The 14138-nt window shown below is 42.1% G+C and overlaps 2 protein-coding genes across 5 annotated transcripts in view; both read right to left on the minus strand.

The window, feature by feature from the left end:
• The window catches only part of pla2g6 (phospholipase A2, group VI (cytosolic, calcium-independent)), a 196481-nt gene that overhangs the window by 89446 nt on the left and 92897 nt on the right, over positions 1–14138 (minus strand). The gene's annotated exons all lie outside the window — the stretch shown is intronic.
• The window catches only part of LOC121306181 (transcription factor MafK-like), a 31841-nt gene that overhangs the window by 16540 nt on the left and 1163 nt on the right, over positions 1–14138 (minus strand). The gene's annotated exons all lie outside the window — the stretch shown is intronic.

Below are 14138 nucleotides of genomic sequence, written 5' to 3' on the forward strand. Positions count from 1 at the left end.
GAACATAAGAAAGTTTACAAACGAGAGGAGGCCATTCGGCCCATCTTGCTCGTTTGGTTGTTAGTAGCTTATTGATCCCAAAATCTCAAGCAGCTTCTTGAAGGATCCCAGGGTTCAGCTTCAACAACATTACTGGGGAGTTGATTCCAGACCCTCACAATTCTCTGTGTAAAAAAGTTCCTCCTATTTTCTGTTCTGAAAGCCCCTTTGTCTAAACTCCATTTGTGACCCCTGGTCCTTGTTTCTTTTTTCAGGCTGAAAAAGTCCCTTGGGTCGACACTGTCAATACCTTTTAGAATTTTGAATGCTTGAATTAGGTCGCCACGTAGTCTTCTTTGTTCAAGACTGAACAGATTCAATTCTTTTAGCCTGTCTGCATATGACATGCCTTTTAAGCCCAGGATTAATTCTGGTCGCTCTTCTTTGCACTCTTTCTAGAGCAGCAATATCTTTTTTATAGTGAGGTGACCAGAACTGCACACAATATTCAAGATGAGGTCTTACTAGTGCATTGTACAGTTTTAACATTCCTTCCCTTGATTTAAATTCAACACTTTTCACAATGTATCTGAGCATCTTGTTAGCCTTTTTTACAGCTTCCCCACATTGTCTAGATGAAGACATTTCTGAGTCAACAAAAACTCCTAGGTCTTTTTCATAGATTCCTTCTCCCATTTCAGTATCTCCCATATGATATTTATAATGCACATTTTTATTTCCTGCGTGCAGTACCTTACACCTCTATTAAATGTCATTTGCCATGTGTCTGCCCAGTTTTGAATCTTGTCTAGATCATTTTGAATGACCTTTGCTGCTGCAACAGTGTTTGCCACTCCTCCTACTTTTGTGTCGTCTGCAAATTTAACTAGTTTGCTTACTATACCAGAATCTAAATCATTAATGTAGATTAGGAATAGCAGAGGACCTAATACTGATCCCTGTGGTACACCGCTGGTTACCACACTCCATTCTGAGGTTTTTCCTCTAATCAGTACTTTCTGTTTTCTACATGTTAACCACTCCCTAATCCATGTACATGTGTTTCCTTGAATCCCAACTGCGTTCAGTTTGAGGTGGTCACACTAGACTACACACACAGACACACACACACACACACACATTAACACTCACACAATAAATTAAATTATCTTTTCAATTGGTTAAGTGTCAGAGAAAGGGGAGGTGGACCATCTATACAGAAGGGTATTTAATGTCATGCAAAAATTGTAATGATGAGTATTCTGTTTGTCCTGTACCTGGGACCAGACTCCCTGCATATTTCAATAAACCTGGCAACTGCTGAAGAAAATGACTCTGTGCATTTTCTTGAATCTACTTTCACCATCATTTTTTTTTTTTTAAGTTACTTCAAAAGCAATTAAGAAATTCTTCACACTTAGTTGAAGATACTTCAATGTTACACGTGGTAAAGAAGGAATTACCAGTGTATCTATTGTTAAAAAGTGCACCCTGGAATTATTTTTATTTTCCTCAATAAGATTAGAGAAATAAGCACATCTCCTGCTCTTATAACATTACTATACCTCAATAAATAATCTTTCATATCATAATGTCATTTTGTCACCCTCCATTTACACTCTCTTTTCATTTGATGGACAGTACTGTTAATCAAAGGAGTTTTACGGTTAGAAGAGACTAATCTAGTCTTAACTGGAGTAAGTGGAAGCGACAGCGTGGGAGAAGTACAGGCGTGGAAAAGTGCAGAGCAGTTTAGAAGCAGTAAGGAGAAATTACATTTTTAATTGCTTTAGTCAAAAACACAGGACACTGGGAAAACACTGCAGCTCAAAGTCAAACAGCTGCGTGTGTTTTTCTGATAAACAAGCTGGAACTCGGAGCAGCTGATTCAAAGTCAGTGTCGTTCTGAGAACGGGGGGGGGGGGTTGGGGGGGTGGGGGGGAGCCAACAGCACAGCAGAACAACGCAGCTATAAACGAGGCAGTGTTCCCAGCGACAGCGTGGAAAAGTGCAGAGCAGTTTAGAAGCAGGTTGACAGCTGCAGACGAACCTAAACTTAAAAAAAAATTAACATTGGTCTTCAAGCCAGTAATATGTGACACCTGCATGATGTGGGAAATCCGCATAATCCAGGACTTGCATAAACTAGTAAGTATGCTAGAAATGAAGCTGGAAGAAGTGAGACAGCAACGGGATCTTGAGGAGCTGGCACACCCACAATTCATGGAAGTCTGCATCACCCCTAACACACTGAAAGCCACCAGAGAGATAGAAGGTCCGAATAGCTGGGTTCAGGTAGGCAGAAGCAGGGAAAGAAAGAAACTTCGTCAAACACAACCACCAGAAATCAAAACAACCAACAAATTTGAGTCACTTCAAAATTGTGGTACTAGAGGCGCAAAACAATGACATCCCTAAAGTAGACAAATCTAAATGTAAAACTAAATTTATTATTTTTATTTTTGTAAATGGAACACATCTTCACAGAACATCGGTCGTTTACATAGCTACATACTTGGCTTCCTTCTTGTACTTCTGAATCTAGCAGGACCTGAGGCACCGAAGAGATGAAGCCGTTCGGAATCTTGTTAGAGGTACCCGAGAACACTGTGGCTATTGACAAGTGATTGCTGACATGCTGTCAGTCAGAAAGCAGAGAAAGTAATTCCATATAATTACCTCTATTTGAAAATGTTTTGCCTTCATTAGTTCAGGTATTTCTAGTGTATCCTGTACCTCCGTTTTTTCTGATAGAATTCTTGAAAATTGATTAGTAACCAAATCAGCTACAATGTCTCCGTTTTTTGTGTGTTTGTAAAAAGCAATTTGAAATAGCATTGAATTCTCAATATAATTCTCAACAACTCTCTCTATAATAAGCGATATTGCCCGAAATGTAGCTCGTTTCAGATTTCTGTTTGTGATTGGGCTATTTACTCTCATTCATGAGAGGCTCAACCTTGAACTCTTCTGATTGGATACTATTACACCTTACAGTCCGAACGGACGAGCAACGTGATAACACTGAGTGAGAGACGCGACATATAAAACGGCAGAAAACTGTTGATGAACTGTCTGAAGACAACAAGCTAGCAGCTACCACCAGCAGCCCTGCGCCAGTCAACCGCTAATTACTCAGGACTTGTGAGATTAAATAAAATGGTTTGCTTTGCTTTGAACACAAAATGTTAGTTCAAAACAAAAGAACCATAAGTACAAATGGAATTATATAGTTGTTTACTTATTATCGAAATCTGATGCATGTGTTAAGAGTTCAAGTCCTTTGCTCTAGATTTCCTTTTTTTGTTTTAATCAGAAGTTTTCTTTTTTTTCAACTATTTTGCACAACAGTGTATTTAGTTACTGGATCTCCTGTTCTCCTGCTGCCAATATTATATTTTATGTTTTCTGTAAGTGGGTAGAGAATATGTAAGTGCGCAGTTTATTTCAAACCTTAACCAAAGAGTGCAAGACCCTTCACCATTATATTTGTTCTAGTGTGTACTTTCACTCAGTTTTTAGCACCTATTTGTGCTGACAAAGTTAATTTGATGGAGCCCTGTTAAAATGGTAAAGACAGCTACGTTTGGAGTTTTTCTACAACAAAAAAGCTAAACCACCAACACCAGAGACATGAACAGAAACCGAACCTGACTCTTGTGTAGTTCAGAATGTTATTAACAGCACGAGAGTGTGACAATGCTTCCATTTCAAACGCTCAGGTTAGTGCAGGTGCAGCTGGCGATGAGAGACCCTTGCCTGTAAAGTGTTGTTTGCAGCTCTCTTGCTTGTTACAATCTGGTGTAGAACTGTTTGTGATGAAAGATCTGGTAATGTTAGAAAACTAGCTTAATGTTTACATGGAAATGGTTAAAATCGGGCATTGGTTTTGAGCACGGTTTCGCTTCGTTAGATCATTTTTTGGGGTGGCTGGGCTGCTCCACTGCCCTGACCTAACATACTTCTGTCCCGCCTCTGCTCACCTGTATAACAAGAGGCAGATCTTTGAGTCTCCCATTGGTTAAATCTACTAAAATAACTTCAATTGTATGTCCTGCCTCTGCTCACTTATGATTGGACTGCCGCGGAAAAAAAATGCAGTTCTATTGGTTGATTTTATTTTTACACACACATATAGAACTGCACAATTCAATTTAAAAAAAAGTTAATCTGCGATTAACTCTTTAGTTGATTAATTGGAACAGCCCTCATATATATCAGGCCATAGGCGGCTATAAGGCCCCCGAGGCACAGGCCTCGGTTAAAATCATACTATTAATGATTTACTCATGCTCTCTTACACATTGCTTAGCCGCAGTGCATGGGCCTTGGCCTTTGTGATTTTTCATGGCTGGCTACTGCCCTGTATATATTAGTGGTGTCTGGCAATGGCATGGTAGTGCTGCATCCAATACAATTATTAAATTACACAAATGCTCAGTAATTATTTGTCACCAATTTAAGAACGTATCAGTGCAATTCTAATTGTTTTTACATTTATTTTTAAAAGACTATCTGTTGACAGTTCTGGACCAGGCTGGTGGCCCCAAAAATTGGGGAGGCATAAAATATTGGCAGCTATTCATACAAATACTGCAATTTACCTGAGCACTTCTGTTTGTTTTATACAATACGCCAAAGCAAAGCGCTAGTAACTGAACATGCAATCGTGAAAGCAGACAATACCAATTATAAAACAAACCCCCAAGAGGACGATTATAGGAAAACAATTCAGTCTAATTCACTGCCAACCAACAAGCTTACTCGTCAAACGCCACAGCATTATCTATCAGAAAACCAAGTGTTGAAATAAAGCACTTTACGCATTTGTGCACTTGGTGATGCTTTTTTTTTTTTTAAACTTTACAAAAAAATGAAAATAAGAGTTACCGGTATCGTCGTTCACTTCTCATTCTCTCTACTACCGCCTTCCACACAAATCAACGCACGCTAGATTTCAGGCAGAGTGTGGACAATGATTGGCCCGCCTCCTGCCTCCTCTTGCTGTTTAAGTGTAACGCTGCGAGATGAAAGTAGGAGGAATATGATTGGCTAATCACTCTTGAGGAGCAGGCAAAATCTCCCCTGTCCTCCGCTAGTGGCAGCGTCTGTATGAAGCACTGCAGCACAGAGATGCCAGGTTGTCCGTCAGCGGATATTGCTCTCAGCAAAAAAAGCAACATTTATGCAAATAAAAGTAAATGTATGAGATCACTCAGTGTGTCATTTTTTTTTAATTTATGTTTTGTTTAAATTTGAGGCGGCAGTGCCTCCCTTGCCTACCCCAAGGAGCCGCCACCCTTGCCTACCCCAAGGAGCCGCCACTGTTCAGGACAATGTCATTTTACACTACACTCTGAATATCTTAAATTTTCCCCCTGGCTGTAACGCATTTGATCTCAGATAATAAATAAAAATAAATAAAGCGGTTCTACTACTGTAAATTGTGAAAAACAAACAGATACATAAATAGCTTATAACATTACTTACCAGTATTTATTATTCTTATTTTAGATAGGAGTGTAGCACTGATTTATGCTTTTGTAATATATATATTCAATTTTAAAAGCAAGGCCATTCTTTTATCCAAACCCCAGTCTCTGCACTGACCGATACATGAAGCAGCTTTAAACCCGTGTTTATGGCCACAGTCATGGGATGCACTTTTGAAAAACACGTTTGATATAAGATGAAAATAAAGACATAACAATTTTGAAATGACATCATTTAAAATCAATGTTTTTAGAGAATTTTAAATAGCTGTCAAACCAGCACTTTTTTTTCTTTATTTTTCAGATTGGGATCACATGCACGTATGTCAGAGGATCCAACAGAAAAATTAGGTACTGGGCATTTCATATGAGAGTAATGTGTCTTCTTACATTCTAATACTTTAAATTCCATAAAAATCAACATCAGCATCATTCTGCGTTGAATTCCAACATGTACACAACATATCGCAATACCGTCTTCCCAATACCCACCTCATATCTAACTCTCTCTAACTCTGTCCTGTAACTCTGCACTGCTATACCTGGCTGTATCCTGTCCTGTTCTAACAGATACTTCTACTTCTTGTTAACCATGGATAAATCTCAGCTCTTCCCTTCCCCAGAATGAATGCAATAACTGCAAGACCAATGCTTCCAATCAAGAAGCAGTACAGAATTTACCTCAAACCTGTTCAAGTTAGAAAAACAATAACGTGCTGAATGGTGTAAATAAAAACTAGTAGTAAAACTTATTTAATAACCTAGAAAGTCTAATTCTGTTCCTTCACCGCAGCAACTCCCCACACAGGAGGTGTCCTCCGATCCCTTGATCAAGCCAATTGCTACGACACCCATGAGTTTGACAGCAGATGTCAGAGAGCTCCAGTTTCCTGGAAAGACAAAGGTCAGCCTTGCAGGTATCTGCTTGAGCACACCAGCATCTGGTGTAAGGTGTGCAGTAGCACAGATTTTGCCTCACTAACTAATTACAGCGTCACAGTCAACGTAACACTCTCTGTGGAATCAAAGATAATTTATTTGGCACAGCCAGGACCCTGCGCTCCCCTGACTGACTCCCCTGCACACCACAGTACAATACATATACCAGGAGAGACACTATGGGACCCCTGCGCAACCCTGACTGACTCCCTATGCACACCACAGTACAATACATATACCAGGAGAGACACTCTGGGACCCCTGCGCTCCCCTGACTGACTCCCCCTACACACCACACGACAATACAATACATATACCAGGGGAGACACTCTGGGACCCCTGCGCTCCCCTGATTGACTCCCCCTACACACCACACGACAATACAGTACATATACCAGGGGAGACACTCTGTGACCCCTGCGCTCCCCTGACTGTGTGACTCCTCCTGCACACCACACGGCAATGCCTTTACCAGGAGAGACCCTCTGGGACCCCTGCGCTCCCCTGACTGACTCCCCCTGCACACCACACGACAATACAATACAATACATATACCAGGGGAGACACTCTGTGACCCCTGCGCTCCCCTGACTGTGTGACTCCTCCTGCACACCACACGACAACACATATACCAGGAGAGACACTCTGGGACCCCTGCGCTCCCCTGACTGACTTCCCCTGCACACCACACGACAATACAATACAATACAATACAATACAATACAATACAATACAATACAACGCATATACCAGGAGAGACACTCTGGGACCCCTGCGCTCCCCTGACTGACTCCCTATGCACAGCACAATACAATACATATACCAGGAGAGACACTCTGGGACCCCTGCGCTCCCCTGACTGTGTGACTCCCCCTGCACACCACACGACAATACAATACAACACATATACCAGGAGAGACACTCTGGGACCCCTGCGCTCCCCTGACTGTGTGACTCCCCCTGCACACCACACGACAATACAATACAACACATATACCAGGGGAGACACTCTGGGACCCCTGCGCTCCCCTGACTGTGTGACTCCCGCTGCACACCACACGACAACACATATACCAGGAGAGACTCTCTGGGACCCCTGCGCTCCCCTGACTGACTTCCCCTGCACACCACACGACAATACAATACAATACAATACAATACAATACAACGCATATACCAGGAGAGACACTCTGGGACCCCTGCGCTCCCCTGACTGACTCCCTATGCACACCACAGTACAATACATATACCAGGAGAGACACTCTGGGACCCCTGCGCTCCCCTGACTGACTCCCCCTGCACACCACACGACAATACAATACAATACATATACCAGGAGAGACACTCTGGGACCCCTGCGCTCCCCTGACTGACTCCCCCTGCACACCACACGACAACACATATACCAGGAGAGACACTCTGGGACCCCTGCGCTCCCCTGACTGACTTCCCCTGCACACCACACGACAATACAATACAATACAATACAATACAATACAATACAACGCATATACCAGGAGAGACACTCTGGGACCCCTGGCTACCCTGACTGTGCAACTCCCCCTGCACACCACACAGCATTACAATATAATACATATAACAAGGGAGACACTCTGGGACCCCTGCGCTCCCCTGACTGACTGACTCCCCTGCACACCACACCACAATACAATACAATACAATACAATACAATACAATACAACGCATATACCAGGAGAGAGGGACCCCTGGCTACCCTGACTGTGCAACTCCCCCTGCACACCACACAGCATTACAATATAATACATATACCAAGGGAGACACTCTGGGACCCCTGCGCTCCCCTGACTGACTTCCCCTGCACACCACACGACAACACATTTACCCCCTGCACTCCCCTGACTGACTCCCCCTGCACACCACACGACAATACAACACATATACCAGGAGAGACACTCTGGGACCCCTGCGCTCCCCTGACTGTGTGACTCCCCCTGCACACCACACGACAATACAACACATATACCAGGAGAGACACTCTGGGACCCCTGCGCTCCCCTGACTGACTCCCCCTGCACACCACACGACAATACAACACATATACCAGGAGAGACACTCTGGGACCCCTGCGCTCCCCTGACTGTGTGACTCCCCCTGCACACCACACGACAATACAATACAATACATATACCAGGAGAGACACTCTGGGACCCCTGCGCACCTGGGGGTGACCCCTGACTGTTGTGATAGGTCCTCTCTGTGACACCTGGGGACGTGAGGGGGACCTGTGGTTTACCTGTACTGTGTGTATGATCCTGACACACACCAAATGGGGACAACACGAGGGGACTGGAGGACACTGAGGGACCCCGTGTGGTCCCCTGATGTGTGTGTATCCCGGTACCCACTGACAATACAAACACTATACCAGGGGAGACAGGAGAGGGGCCCTCCCCTGAGGGTGACTGTGTGGTACACACCATGTTATGTATACAATACATATACTCCCTCTGAGACCTACTATACGGGGGAAGGCGCTCCCCTGACTGTGCGACACCCCCTGCTCACCACACAGTCATGACTACACTGGCACATGTTTTGAATGCCTAATCATACTCGTTAGAATAGGCCCGTGCTGGGCTAAGAACAACCCAGGAACAGTTCTGTAGTGTGAAGGAATTACTAATAAAATCTTTATATTACTTACAAAAACAACAGTGTGTTCATAAAATGCCGGGACAACAAAAACTAAAAAGCTTCAAACATTTCACCCAATAAATACTTTCATCGGTGTTACAGAAAATATTTTAAATGGCATTTTGATAAATCCTTCTGAAAATGGCAATAGAAAAAATAAAAGGAAGCTGGCAGCGAGATCTCGGGGTTATTATAGCCGATGCTTAATGGGAAGGGCTTGGACACATGATAACAATGTTACCCAAAACAAAGGGCTGAGGCCAATTCAATATCAAATAATTACAGTTTATTACACCAAGTTAAAAACGTCTAAATTCATACCAACTGCATCCTCTGAATCTGAGAAATGCAAGTTACAAACTGAGAACATGCATTCTGGGGCTGTTAAAATAACGCAATATGGCAACAAATTCAGGAATGCATTTCTGATATTTCCAAGTAAAGCACACAGTGATACACAGCTAGTGTTTCTGCATTCTGGGTGTAACACCTTGTGGGATGCCATCTATTTGAAATTATATTAATATTGTCTTAAGATATTGTTCTTTGATACTAAAAATAATCCTTAAATATTGGAAAGCAGAGAAATGTCCAACTTCACAGAATGGAAACATCTGCTGCTGTATGTATTCCAGACAAACACAGGAACATTAAATTACTTCAAAATGTGGGGCCCATTTAGAAATGAATGACAAGAATAGATATAGGATATAAACATTACTGCCAGCTTATCACAGAGACGTGTAAACAACATTGTACCATTTGTTATCATACTTGTATGATGTAATCATGCAGGTGTGGTTGTGAGGTTAGATTTACAATCAGGAACAGATGTTAAATGTGTTTGTATTAGAAGATTGCATGTGCGTTATTTAAAAATGCCAAAAATATTTATTAAAAAAAATTTAATATTCAGTCATATACCCCCCCACCCCATTTATGGATCAAAATGAGTTGTCTTCAGAGAGAGAGAAAACTTAACCCTCTTTGCACAGCGGCGCTGGTCCTTTAGCTTTAGAGGAGGTTGTCAGAAACAACTGGCACCCATCATTTCATTAGCGATCACAATTTCACAGACCTTCCCTAACGAGTTACTACCAGCACTGCAACACGCGCTGGGCTCGTCCCTGGACTGAGGCACTGGACAAAACAAATAAAACTAATCTTTGCACCTGGATTACAATTGTCTGTCTGTTCCTTAAGCACCTGCACGCTATTAACCATTTTGCCACAGGTATGGAGGAGCAAGACCATTTAAAGCCTTATAAAGCTAACAGTAACACCTTAAAATCTATTCTAAAACTAACAGGGAGCCAATGCAAGGATGCCAGCACAGGGTGATATGCTCTCGCCTCTTGACCCAGGTTAATTCTAGCAGCAGCATTTTGGAGGTAAGAATAATGTTGTGGCTAGTCCCAGTGAAAAGACCACTGCAATAATCAATCTTAAAGGATATCAAATCATAAACTAATCTCTCTGCATTCTGCCTGGAAGTTGGGTTTTTTTTTTTTTGTCCTAAAATCTGTACAGTCCGTCAAATACAACATCAACCAAATGTGTTTTTATGTTTTTTTCTGAGATAAAAGCATTAACACTTCTGTTTTGTCTGAATTTACCACTAAAACGTTAAACATCCAGTTCTTGATGTCAGCAACACGGGTATTCAAAATGTTAGCAGCAGATCCACCACCCTGTTTGAGGACAAGCAAAGCCGAGTATCAGCAGAACAGAGGAAACTAACTCCATGTCTACGAATGATGTCACCCAAGAGAAAGCAATATTGAACCTCGAGGTAACAAGTAACAAGTAACCTCTGATAAAAAGGAGGCCTCCTCCTCAATTTTTATGAACTGAAACCTGTTTGAGAGATAAGACTGGGATCAGGACAAGACAATCCCACAAAATGTTCAAGACGATCAATTAAGAGAGTGATCAATGGTGTCAAAAGCTGCACTTAAATCAAGTAAAACAAGAAGCGAAGGTGAGCCCAAGTCAGAGAACAGCAGAACATCATTCACTACTCGGATTAGTGCTGACTACTATAAGGCTTGAAACAAGAAATTTCTCAGAAATATTCTGTGCATCAAGAAATGTACTGAGTTGGCCAACCACTACTCCTTCTAACACTTTGGACAGAAAAGGGAGATTGGAAATAGGCCTGTAGTTATTAGGAGCAGTGGGCTTCTTAAGGGGTTTCACTACTGCAGTCTTAAAATGAGTCTGTCAATACCTAATAAAAGAAATGTTGACAATTTTTAAAACAGTGATATTTATTTTTGGATCTTAAAAAGATATAGTAGGAATAGGATCTAATGTGCTCGCCGCTCGCAACCCCCCACCGAGTCAGGGAACGGAGGCTGAAGCACACATCCTCCAAAACGTGCTCCAGCCAATCATTTTGTGAGATCCACAGCGAGGCCACCAGACCTATAGTGCCAGAGGACAACACAGATTTGGAGGCTCCACTGCAGATCCACAGGCGCCCTATCGGCCACAGGGGTCGCTGCTATGCAACGAGCCATGGATTCCCCTGCCGACCTAAGCTGGGCAGCGCTCTGCCAATTGTGCACTGCCCCCTAGGAACTCCCGGTCACGGTCGGCTGTGACACAGCCTGTCTCGAACCTGCGATCCCCAGGCAATAGGGCACATCCACGTGGAGCGCCTTTGCTGGATGCGCCACTCGGGAGCCCCTTATGTCAGGATGTCTTAACTGGGCCGCTCATTTCTACAGCAGACAGTGATGGCGAGTATCACTACCTTAACCCGATTACATCTTTCAATAACTATTTGAAGTAACCCCAATGAGAACGAGTAAGGATGCCTGCCATCGTTCTAAACACACGCTACACACATTTTACACACATGTTGGCAGGTGAACTCGATTTGACAAGAAGATTGATAATATGGACATGCTTGACACTTAGGAGTGATGAACCTACACTTTAACATTTGTACAGCTCAACTGAAACCTAAAACATTGCATTTGGCTTTTAATATAGTAGCACCTGGTTGTACTTGCAGATATATGCAACTGTAATGCAGCAAGTCTCAATGTTAAGCATACTTATTCACTTTGTGTCCCTTGGGCTCTAACAGAGGAGTGCTCAACTCTCCTTCACATCCATTCTACTGCACAGAGGAGTGCTCAACTCTCCTTCACATCCATTCTACTGCACAGTGCTCAACACTGCTGGCAACACTGCAGCACTCACAGAGTGAAAACAAAGTTCTTTTTCCTAACTTCTGTTCTGCTTGAATTGAACTGATGCCATGTCGTGATGTTTAATGTGCTCTACTGAGTTAAAGAGGAGAACCATTTTTTGAAGAATACATTTCCCTCTTGCTTGCGGTTTCATAAATTACTGGTTTTTGTGCAAAGAAAACAAAAACAAAGTTAATTTAGGAAATGCAAACAATTGAAAATATAATGCTAAAGATGAACCACTACATCCGGGTAACTTTGGAGTAATGTTGAACACATGATGTGTTCGGGTACAAGGAAAATGCCACTTTTTCATCTATAGCATTGTCTTCCTCTCCGGAATTAAACAGTATAAAACAGATGCAAGAATAAATTAAAATATTTAACAATAGGCTCTAGATATTGGTGGCTGCAACAAATGACTGGTCATTCACGATTTAATTGTAAAAAGAAAAAAAAAACACTTTCTGAAACAGGCGACCACAAAAAGACAGAACTTACTCTGAATGACAAATAACAGGGACTTAAACATGTCACTGCACACACCCCTCAGAGATGCAAACCCAAAACTATAGTCAGTCAGCAGCAGAATGCAAGAGTTGACCAAGTGCACAGCTCTAGAAAGGAGAACTGAAGGTTTAGTGGGTGTCCTCCAATCCCACAACCCCGAGAGCAGATGTCAGTGAGCTACTGACCTCTAATCAGGTGAGCCACTGGGGGGGGGGGGGCTTCATTCCTGGTTTACTAGGAGTTTAATAAGACACACCTGAGATTGTTACCTATACACTTGGGCTAATCAAGCTCGTAGAAAAAAACAGGGATGGGTGAAAATGCAATGCAATTGGAGCTTTATTTCCACACCTGACCCAGTAGCAAGTGCCAAGTCCCAAGTACCACACGGAAGCTGTCAGGGATATGCATCCCACCCAGTGATAATAAATGACTTGTTTTTACAAGTTATTCAGGTGCAAACGTTTTACTATTTGCTTTTTTTTCTGAAGTCTTAATGTACCGGGTTTCACAGTTCAGTATTGGTTGTTAATATGATCTATAGCAACACATTTGCAAAAGGGAGATTCCATTTTTATATTTACATTAGTCAGATGCCTTTATATAGGGAAATCAGCAGGTCATGTGAGGGAGGGGCCATTAGTTTGTATTGCATTTATGTCCAACGGTAGACTTTTTTTTTTTGGTTCTGTTATGAACAGTCAACTTGGACCAAAACTATTCAAATTCTGCCGAATCATCCCGAACAAGCCGACAGATTTCCTTTTCTGAATGCAGAGGCTGGCAGGAAGGCACCAGTGAACTTCTGGTATTATTCAAATGCCAAACTCATAGTGATTCAGCACAAAACGACCCGCCCACATACCGTGGGTGTAAGACAACTGTACACCACAGACTGCAATAATAAAAATAATTCAAAACACCACTACGTTCAAATAAAACCTTTAACTGCATATTGTGATGTAAACACTGGCAGTCACTTTCATTAAGAAGCGGTTTACTGTATTATACAGATTATGGAAGCGCATAACACGTTCAAAAGTGTGTTGTATTGTAAACAGTCAAATTCAACGTGTTCAGTCTTTATTTTTAGAGGAACCAATACTAATGCTTAACCGTGTGCACCTGTTCAAACACTTGAAATGCTGTTTGTAGAAGTTAAATGACGCATCAGAGACCACAGTGTATCGTTGTCGTAGCGAACCGTTAAATACAAGAAGGCCGAGTAATTAAAAAATGTAAAACCAATGTAAGCAATAAAAATATAAATATATTAACCAAACAATGACAACCATTTACTGCAACAAAGCGTCACAGAACAGACATTAGAGATTACGTT

The sequence above is a fragment of the Polyodon spathula genome, chromosome 46 (genome assembly GCF_017654505.1).
Source record: "Polyodon spathula isolate WHYD16114869_AA chromosome 46, ASM1765450v1, whole genome shotgun sequence".
Lineage (NCBI taxonomy): Eukaryota > Metazoa > Chordata > Actinopteri > Acipenseriformes > Polyodontidae > Polyodon > Polyodon spathula.